At 41.8% G+C, this 8,907-nt stretch overlaps 1 pseudogene; it reads right to left on the bottom strand.

The window, feature by feature from the left end:
* Positions 1-6,863: 6,863 nt before the first annotated feature.
* Positions 6,864-8,141, bottom strand: LOC107039917 (annotated as a pseudogene).
* Between the last annotated feature and the right edge of the window lie 766 nt (positions 8,142-8,907).

Below are 8,907 nucleotides of genomic sequence, written 5' to 3'. Positions count from 1 at the left end.
CATTGCAATTCTATTGAAAAATTCTATTTTTTTTGCGTCAATTCCATTGAAAATTATGCAACTTTCCCCTATATTTTTAATAGATATTTGCTTGTAGAAAAAAATCCATTGATTTTTCTAAATATTTTATTCTGTTAGGATTTTTTCCACAGAAACCATTGGGCATGAATTTTCCAAGTTTTGTTCCTGCATTTGATTAAAAGAAAAGAAGAAAAACCGAGCGGAAAAAACTTAGAAATCTTACGCCTAAGAAAATCTATAGGAACATAAAAACCTATTTACTTTCTTGCACCAAATTTTACCTTAACAAAAAGACTCTAAGAAGTTGTATAATCTCCTATAGAATTGGCGCAAGAAACGAATAGAATTCTAATAGAACTTCGAGAGAATTCTCATAGAATTCCAATAGAAATTTAATAGAAAGCGCTAGGTTTTTCTGTTGAATTTTTTCATGCGTGTTATTTTGGCATACCTGTATTCAACATTTCCCTAATAAATCGTAGAATATTCTTAGAACTCGTAGGCCTATCGAAAAATGAAGAATATCCTCTCCTGTAGCGTTGATAATTAATAATAAAGGTTCGTTAACGTTTTTCAAGTGATTATTTTTCTTGATTTTGTTTGTTGTATTCGCGAGAAAAAAGAAAGTTTTGACTACGTTTCAGTGAATTGTTCTACCTTGTATTTTCAGATTAATCCCATTCGATTAGTTAATATCACGTTATTTCTGATGAGCTTGTGATTGTTCATCTGAAAAAGCATGCCATCTTCACATTTATTCGATTGTTTTTTCGCTCAAATCACGATGCCATCGGACCTGTCAAATCATTCTTGAGTTTAAGTATACTGGGATTGAGTAATTGGAGATGAACCTGAGGTTGACCAGTGGCCATTCAACTAAAGTCCAGCGAAGCGTTTCGCGTAATAGTCTAACGCTGGGCTGTGAGCGCGTGACGCGGCTCAACCTCGGGTACATGTGACGCGCGTGGAGTTTATCCCAAGCTGGGACGGAGTGGCGTATTTCCAGCTGAGATACGGGTTCCGAGCCGAGCTCGAGCGGCGTGATTTCTACCCGGGTGAATAAGCCCCGTGCGGGACAACCTCCCAGCCAAAGCTTAATAGTATATTATGCTACAAGGGAGTTTTGCGATTACATTTTTGACGAGGGGGAAATATAACCCCAAGTCAAAATGTCATCGCAAACTCCCGCGGGGCATATACTATTTTTTGTCACACCTGTCACGAGTTTTTCGTACAATTATTTAACGAATAGAAGTTGATAAAATCATGTAAACATTGAAAACTGTCAGTTGCAATGTGAACTGAGAGTATTCTAGTTGACCGTCAGATGGAGTCTGTAGTAGAAGTATCTAGATAATAAGAGAAGGCGCCAAAATTCAAGTAATGCAGCACATTAAGAACACAAATCATGCTGTTTTTTTTAATTAATTCATTATAAAATGTAGAATATATTTCGTTCAAAAGAGATTACGATTTTGACTTATGATGCATTATTTACTTTTTGGTAGTTATTATTGATTGTCATGTTTTGTAAGGAGCAATTTGATAGTATGGATACATTATTATTAATATTTTCAACAGGTGGAGTATTACCATTAGTTACAGTTAATATTCTCTTCAGGGGCACTTGATCGGTAGAGTTTACAGTACTCGAAGTACTGGGGATACATTGATTGGCGATGCGGGGGAAACTTGACTCGTATTTTCCAGAGACTTTCCCACATAACCGTAAGCGATGGTAGCCGATTTCCAGAACCCATGTTTCATTAAAATAGTAGTACTAGTACCCGAATCAGCCAGCAATGTTGCCGAAGTTCCTCTAAATGCGTGACCTGTATATCTCTGGATTTTATCAATCGGTAGAAATGTTACAATTTCTTTGGGTATCTGCGAGAATTTATTTTTCCCCACTGGCTGACGCATACATTTTCCATTCAAATATTGCAAAATGCACCCCCCCCCGCTGTCCCTGGGCCGCAGGTGAAAATTTAAATTATGTATTTCAACATTTCTGGGGCCCTCCGAGGGTTTCATTAGCATCAGAATCGTTAGTAGATACAGAATCAACGTTCACTTGGCCGAAAAATTCGATTCTGCCGAAAGTCGACTTGCCTGGCACTTTGGCCCCAGGTGAAAAAAAAATAGTTTTTTTAGTTTTTCCAAATACTATTGAGAGTTCTGGATAGCCCGTCGCTTGAATCATCTGGGAAAACTGGAAATCTGACCCTTTGGCTCTGGGTAAAAAAAAAATTCTTCAGTTTTCACTTTTTCCACATACTTTTCAGAGTTTTGAATAGCCCGACGCTTAAATCATTGGAATCAACGTTCACCCGGCAAAACATTCTATTTTGGTGAAAGTCGACTTTCCCCCTGGAAAAACCGAAATCTGACCGTTTGGCTCCGGGTGAAATTTTTGTTTTCTGTTTTCACTTTTTCCACATACTTTTATGAGTTCTGAATAGCCCGTCGCTTGAATCATCGGAATCAACGTTCAATCGGCGAAAATATTTGATTTTGCCGAAAGTCGACTTTCCCCCGAAAAAATGCCAGGTCTGACACTTTGGCCCCGGGTGAAGNGAGAGCTATCGCCGATCTGGCAGAGTTCAAAGAACCGTATGCTGCTCCACGATCGAATTCTTCTGTCAAAAATTCTAACAAGGACGAGCTATTTGCTGAGAAACAATTCATATTCCTGTTTTGACAGAAGAGCCACCATTTTCGGAGGCACGAGNTATTTGATTTTGCCGAAAGTCGACTTTCCCCCGAAAAAATGCCAGGTCTGACACTTTGGCCCCGGGTGAAGAAAAAACTTTTTCATTTCTACATTTCTGAGCCCTCTGAGCGTTTTATTAGCATTAGAGGGGCCAATAAATACGGAATCAACATTCACTTGGCGAAAAAATTCGATTTTGGTGGAAGTCCACTTTCCCCCAGGAAAAATCCAACATCTGACACTTTGGCCCCGGGTAAAAATTCAAATTTTTTATTTCGACAGACCTGGCACCTCCAGATAATTTTTAGTACCCAAAAATTGCGGCTGGTGGTGAACGAGCGTGATGTTATGCACAGGCATATGCGCAGATGATCATAACAAGAAACTCCCAAGGGAGTTCGGGCTAGATTGTAGCCCCGGCAGNTGGAAGTCCACTTTCCCCCAGGAAAAATCCAACATCTGACACTTTGGCCCCGGGTAAAAATTCAAATTTTTTATTTCGACAGACCTGGCACCTCCAGATAATTTTTAGTACCCAAAAATTGCGGCTGGTGGTGAACGAGCGTGATGTTATGCACAGGCATATGCGCAGATGATCATAACAAGAAACTCCCAAGGGAGTTCGGGCTAGATTGTAGCCCCGGCAGCTGACTACATAATGGGCATTCAATCGTGCAGGTGTGACAAAAAATTCTACGATCAAACGAACTTACCTGTAAGTGAAGTTCGATCGGGATTATATGAAGAGCCTCGTCGAGAGACTTAAATAACTTGTAGTAGCCGCCTGCGGCTAAGCGGAGCCACACGTCTTCAGAGACCAGAGAAAAACGACGGACCCATCGCCTCGGCGCCGAGGATCCGCTATGATGTCATTAGTTTAAAGTTATGTAAGAGAACCGAAAAAATTGGAAAGGGTTTTGGGAATGCTAGAAGGGAGGGAATGAATCTCTCGACGAGGCTCTTCATATAATCCCGATCGAACTTCACTTACAAGTAAGTTCGTTTGATCGTAGAATTATATTCGAGTCTTCGAGATTTAAATAACTTGTAGATGTTCAGAGATTCTCCAATTTTTTTTTTTTTTAATGCCAGCATTTATCTTGGGACTAATAAATGGGGAGAACAAACAACAAGTTTAAAAAATTTAAAGAACATAATGTTATGTTATGGGTATTTAACTGTCTAACACCGCTCTAGCAAAAATATTTCGATCAGTCACGACAGGGCGGTTATAAAAACGTACAAAAACATTAGATCTATCTGACCAGCCAGCCGTACTTCTAATAGTATCTAAGCTTACACCCTTCCTGGAAGCTGCGGAAGTAGCCGCGTGCTTGGTACTGTAGGCTGAAAAGCGGCTCGTATCGACACCCGACTGATTGAGACACGACTTAATCCATCTCGCTAAAGTTTGAGGCGACGCACAGCCATAAGGTTCTTTGGTTGTGATAAATAACTTCGAAACGTCCTTCCTGAGATCTCGAGTCCTTGATATGTAGCAGAGAACAGCACTAGCTACACATACCCCACGCCTGTGGGGGAGAAACGGGAGACTTAGCAACGGTTGTGGTTCACCTGGACGTGACGTTTTAATTCTGTCTAGAATCAATATTTCTAGATTTGAAGAATTTTGATGAATACTGTCCAGCTCTATGAGGGAGAACGTCTGGAGTCTGTGGGCAGTGCATAAAGCGAGTAGAGTGAGTGTCTTTTCACTGAGTTGACGGATCGACAGGTCTTCGTTGGCTGGAAGGGACTCCAGAAAAGTCAGGATGCACTCAGGATTCCACGTGTGAGTGTATCGTGGCTTGCTGGGACGTAGTTTATAGACTCCCTTGAAAAACCGTTGAACAGCAGGGTTTTTTCCCATCTCACCCTCAGAGATGAGAGCTATCGCCGATCTGGCAGAGTTCAAAGAACCGTATGCTGCTCCACGATCGAATTCTTCTGTCAAAAATTCTAACAAGGACGAGCTATTTGCTGAGAAACAATTCATATTCCTGTTTTGACAGAAGAGCCACCATTTTCGGAGGCACGAGTTATATTGTTTATGGGTAGAATCCGTTATCGACTCCGTCATAATTCGTGCGGCCGGTGCTGAGTATCCCCTCCTCATGAATGCTTCCCTGATAAGACTCCTACCACCAGGGTAATCTGATGAGCTAGTGGGTGGACCACTGATCTACAAGGTGAAAGCAAAAGATCCTTTGAGGGTCTGAGTTCTATAGGATTACCAACTACTGTCTTTAGAAACAGGGGATACCAGGGTTGAGCTGTCCATCGGGGTACAACGAGAATGCCAGTGGCCTTGTCCGTCAAAATTTTACAAATCGTGGGTAGAATCAGGGAAAAAGGTGGGAATGCATAAAAGAAATACTGTGACCAGTCGATCGCAAAGGCGTCAATTGACGCTGCAAAAGGATCCCTGTGCCAACAGCAAAACAGCGAGCATTTCGTGTTGATTCTAGAGGCAAAAAGGTCTATATCTGGTTCGCCGAATGCTCTCACTATGCTCCGGTATGCATAGTGGGCCAATTTCCACTCCGTATCTATGTTATTAACCCGAGACACACGATCTGCTTCAGAATTCTCCTTTGAGGGAATATAAGATGCGTTCAGCCAGAGACCTCTGGTCTCACACCACTTCCAGATCTTCCGAGCCACCTCGTGAAGATGTGAGAATTTAGTACCGCCCAATCTATTTATGTACGAAATAGCCGTTGTGTTGTCAACTCTGNTATGATGTCATTAGTTTAAAGTTATGTAAGAGAACCGAAAAAATTGGAAAGGGTTTTGGGAATGCTAGAAGGGAGGGAATGAATCTCTCGACGAGGNGAGAGTCTGGAATAGTAATCAGGCAATCAAAGTCACCGTCATTGAGAATCAACCTTGACTTTTTGAATCTTTCCAGCTCCTTAGTGTAGAGCATACCGTAAGCAGTAGCAGGGCATATCGAAATTAAGGAGCCTATGAGGCGAGAAAAGACTCTGATAGAACAAATAGTTCCAGGCTGTAAACGATTGAGTAATTCTTTTATTATAAGACGTTTCCCAATTGGAATTTCCAAGCAAAATCTATTGGAATCTACGATAAAACCGAGGTATTCACAACGGTTAGATGGGATAAGAGAGCTTTTTTCTTGATTGATGATGAAGCCTNAGTAAGTTCGTTTGATCGTAGAATTATATTCGAGTCTTCGAGATTTAAATAACTTGTAGATGTTCAGAGATTCTCCAATTTTTTTTTTTTTTANTTAAGGAGCCTATGAGGCGAGAAAAGACTCTGATAGAACAAATAGTTCCAGGCTGTAAACGATTGAGTAATTCTTTTATTATAAGACGTTTCCCAATTGGAATTTCCAAGCAAAATCTATTGGAATCTACGATAAAACCGAGGTATTCACAACGGTTAGATGGGATAAGAGAGCTTTTTTCTTGATTGATGATGAAGCCTAGAGATGATAACAACTCCATGGTTTGACTCACATTGATCTGACACTCTTCAAATGAGGGGGCAATGCAAAGGATGTCATCAAGGTAAATTGATGAATTGTAACCTCTAGACCTGAGATGACTCATGACCGGTTTCATTACCTTCGTGAAGGTATGAGGACTAGTCGAGAGGCCGAAAGGCAAGCAAGTAAACTGGTATAAATTATCACCAACTGAAAATCGAAGGAATTTTCTGTACTCTGGATGTACTGGAATCCGAAAAAATGCATCCTTCAGGTCAATTTTACCCATAAAAGCATCAGGAGATACAAGTTTCAAAACAGTCCTCATGTCGTCTAACTTGAAATGAGGAGGTTTAATGAATTTGTTTAATTTTTTGAGATTGAGAATAAATCGTTTTTTACCATTTGATTTATTGATCAAAAAATAGGATGAGATAAATTGGCCCTGGCAGAAGACACAAGGCTCAATCGCTCCAATTCTTACCAACCTGTTCAACTCTCCCCTCAGGACAGCCCCCTCCAGTTCAGAGAATTTTGGTTCTGGGGGGATCATGGATTGATGAGGAATGGAGATGAAAGGAATTCTATAGCCCCTCACGCACTCCAGAACGAAGGCATCAGAACAGATTGTTTCCCAGGAAGGGAAGAAATGCTTGATATTTCCTGCGGATGTTCTTACCACTGCTTCTTGTTCTCGTGCGTGTTCGATGACTCTGCTGACGACGTCTGCTGAGGGTTGCTGTTGCGTTTGGGAAATTGTCTGCGATTGAAGGAGCTGCTGCTCGATTTGGATGATGTCCGAGGCTTCTGGCCCGTTTGTTTCCTGAACCTCACAAACGAGCTCTTCGGGTTTAAAGAACTTGGTTTCTTCGGTGGAGCTGGAGGCATCTTAAGTTCCTGGCCCAACTTGGACAATGTCTTAACCTCTTTCACCTTGTCGGAGAGGTTAGAACCATACAGCATCTGATCTGGAGTTGTCTCTTCAAGGGCACTGCGCACCTGCTTATTTAAGCTAGGTGATATAAAAGCTCGCCTCGTTGTAGAGAAGCCAAAATGAATTTGGGTCATCATTTTCGCTGCATCGCATAACTTCTGGAGAAGGTCTAGTTTGTCGATCTCCTCCTCTGCGAGTAAACTTGAAATGCTGCTCCCAGTGCTACGAGAGCAGAGCCTGTCAGATTTTGAGAAGCACAAAACTTTTTGTCCCTTTGAATCAAGGCCTCTGTCGAATTGGATGCAATCTCTGGATTGAGTTTAGGGGCCTCAAAGAGACATTTACTGGAAAAACGAGGATACCTATCCATCATTTTGGTTAGGACCTCCTGTTGAACCTTCGAGGTTAACCAAAAACTCCAGCGAGCCTCTAGATCATTCTGGAGAGAGATCTCTGCCTCAACAGGCTTTGATGGGTCTGCGTCCAGAATCTCCAACACTTCTGAGTCAAGTTCATCCAATTGTGAACTTTCCAAGTCAATCAGATCAGGAGAAATCTCCTCGGATATGACTGGAGAGGATGTAGATGGAGGCTTGTCGCCTAGGATATTTGCGTCAGGCGCAGTAGGTGTGTCAAGCACTAAGGGACTTGAGTCTTGTGAGGTAGAACCGTTTGATAGTTTCGAACCATCAGTATTCCCACCATTATTCTCCTTGTCTTCGATATCGTCATCTAAAACAGAGGAGGATGGGAAGAAGTGAGGTTAGGCTGTGAGTCGTTCCATAGAGGATAAGCTCTGCCTTGAAAACTTTCGGACGTCGTTTGGTTTAGTCTCTAGGATCGAACCCGAGCGTCCAAAAGAATATTGAAAGTCGAAGACATAGGAAAAACTTACCTTTATTAACATTTGACTGCTCAGAAAAGAGACGCTGAACTTGATCATTCAATTTCTGAATTTTACGAAGAATTTCTTCCTTTCCATCACGCTCTGCGTGCCTCTTTTTCTTGTGTTTTCCCATGATACAAGAGAAATCGTGAAAAATGAAGAGAAATAGCTAAAATTTAATTAAAAACTGTGGAAACACTGAGAAGCGTGCGTTCCGCTCGCACACACGGAATATAATGACATCATGGCGGATCCTCGGCGCCGAGGCGATGGGTCCGTCGTTTTTCTCTGGTCTCTGAAGACGTGTGGCTCCGCTTAGCCGCAGGCGGCTACTACAAGTTATTTAAATCTCGAAGACGAGGCTCGAATATAATCGTTTTCTGAGTCGCGCGAGCAGCATGAGGTCGAGCGGTATCATGGAGCAACCTGACTTTCAGACTTTCAACCCTTGCCCAGTAAATGGCCTCGTCTCATCAAGTACCTCGCCCTGCATATCTCATCAGATCCAGAAGAGAACATTTCTCATTCTTCATGTGAATTTCTTGTTGAGGAGTGGATGACGATAGTTGTCCGAGACCCACCAATGACTTTTTCCGTTTGGCATTAGCAAAAAAAATATTTTTTTCATCTCTCGTCACAATTTTGACAAAATTTTTTTTTTGACACTTGGCGAACAATGAAAGACAAGTGCTGATGGGTTGACGGAGGATGGATCCAGTCAGTTCGTGTGGAACACATTTTGCTACCTGTTGTATTTTTCCCATTGCGTGTAATCGTTTAGAGACTGCTGCTTGAGTAACTCCTAGCTGAGCTGCAAGTTCTTTTTGGGTTTTCGTTGAGTCTTTGTCGAGTAATTCTTGCAATTCAGCATCTTCAAATTTCAGAGGCTGTCCAGGACG

This window comes from Diachasma alloeum, unplaced genomic scaffold (genome assembly GCF_001412515.2).
Source record: "Diachasma alloeum isolate Michigan unplaced genomic scaffold, Dall2.0 Dall_scaffold_00313, whole genome shotgun sequence".
NCBI classification, from domain to species: Eukaryota; Metazoa; Arthropoda; class Insecta; order Hymenoptera; family Braconidae; genus Diachasma; species Diachasma alloeum.
Note: the sequence above shows the minus strand (reverse complement) of the source record. Positions and strands in the feature narration are given on the sequence as shown.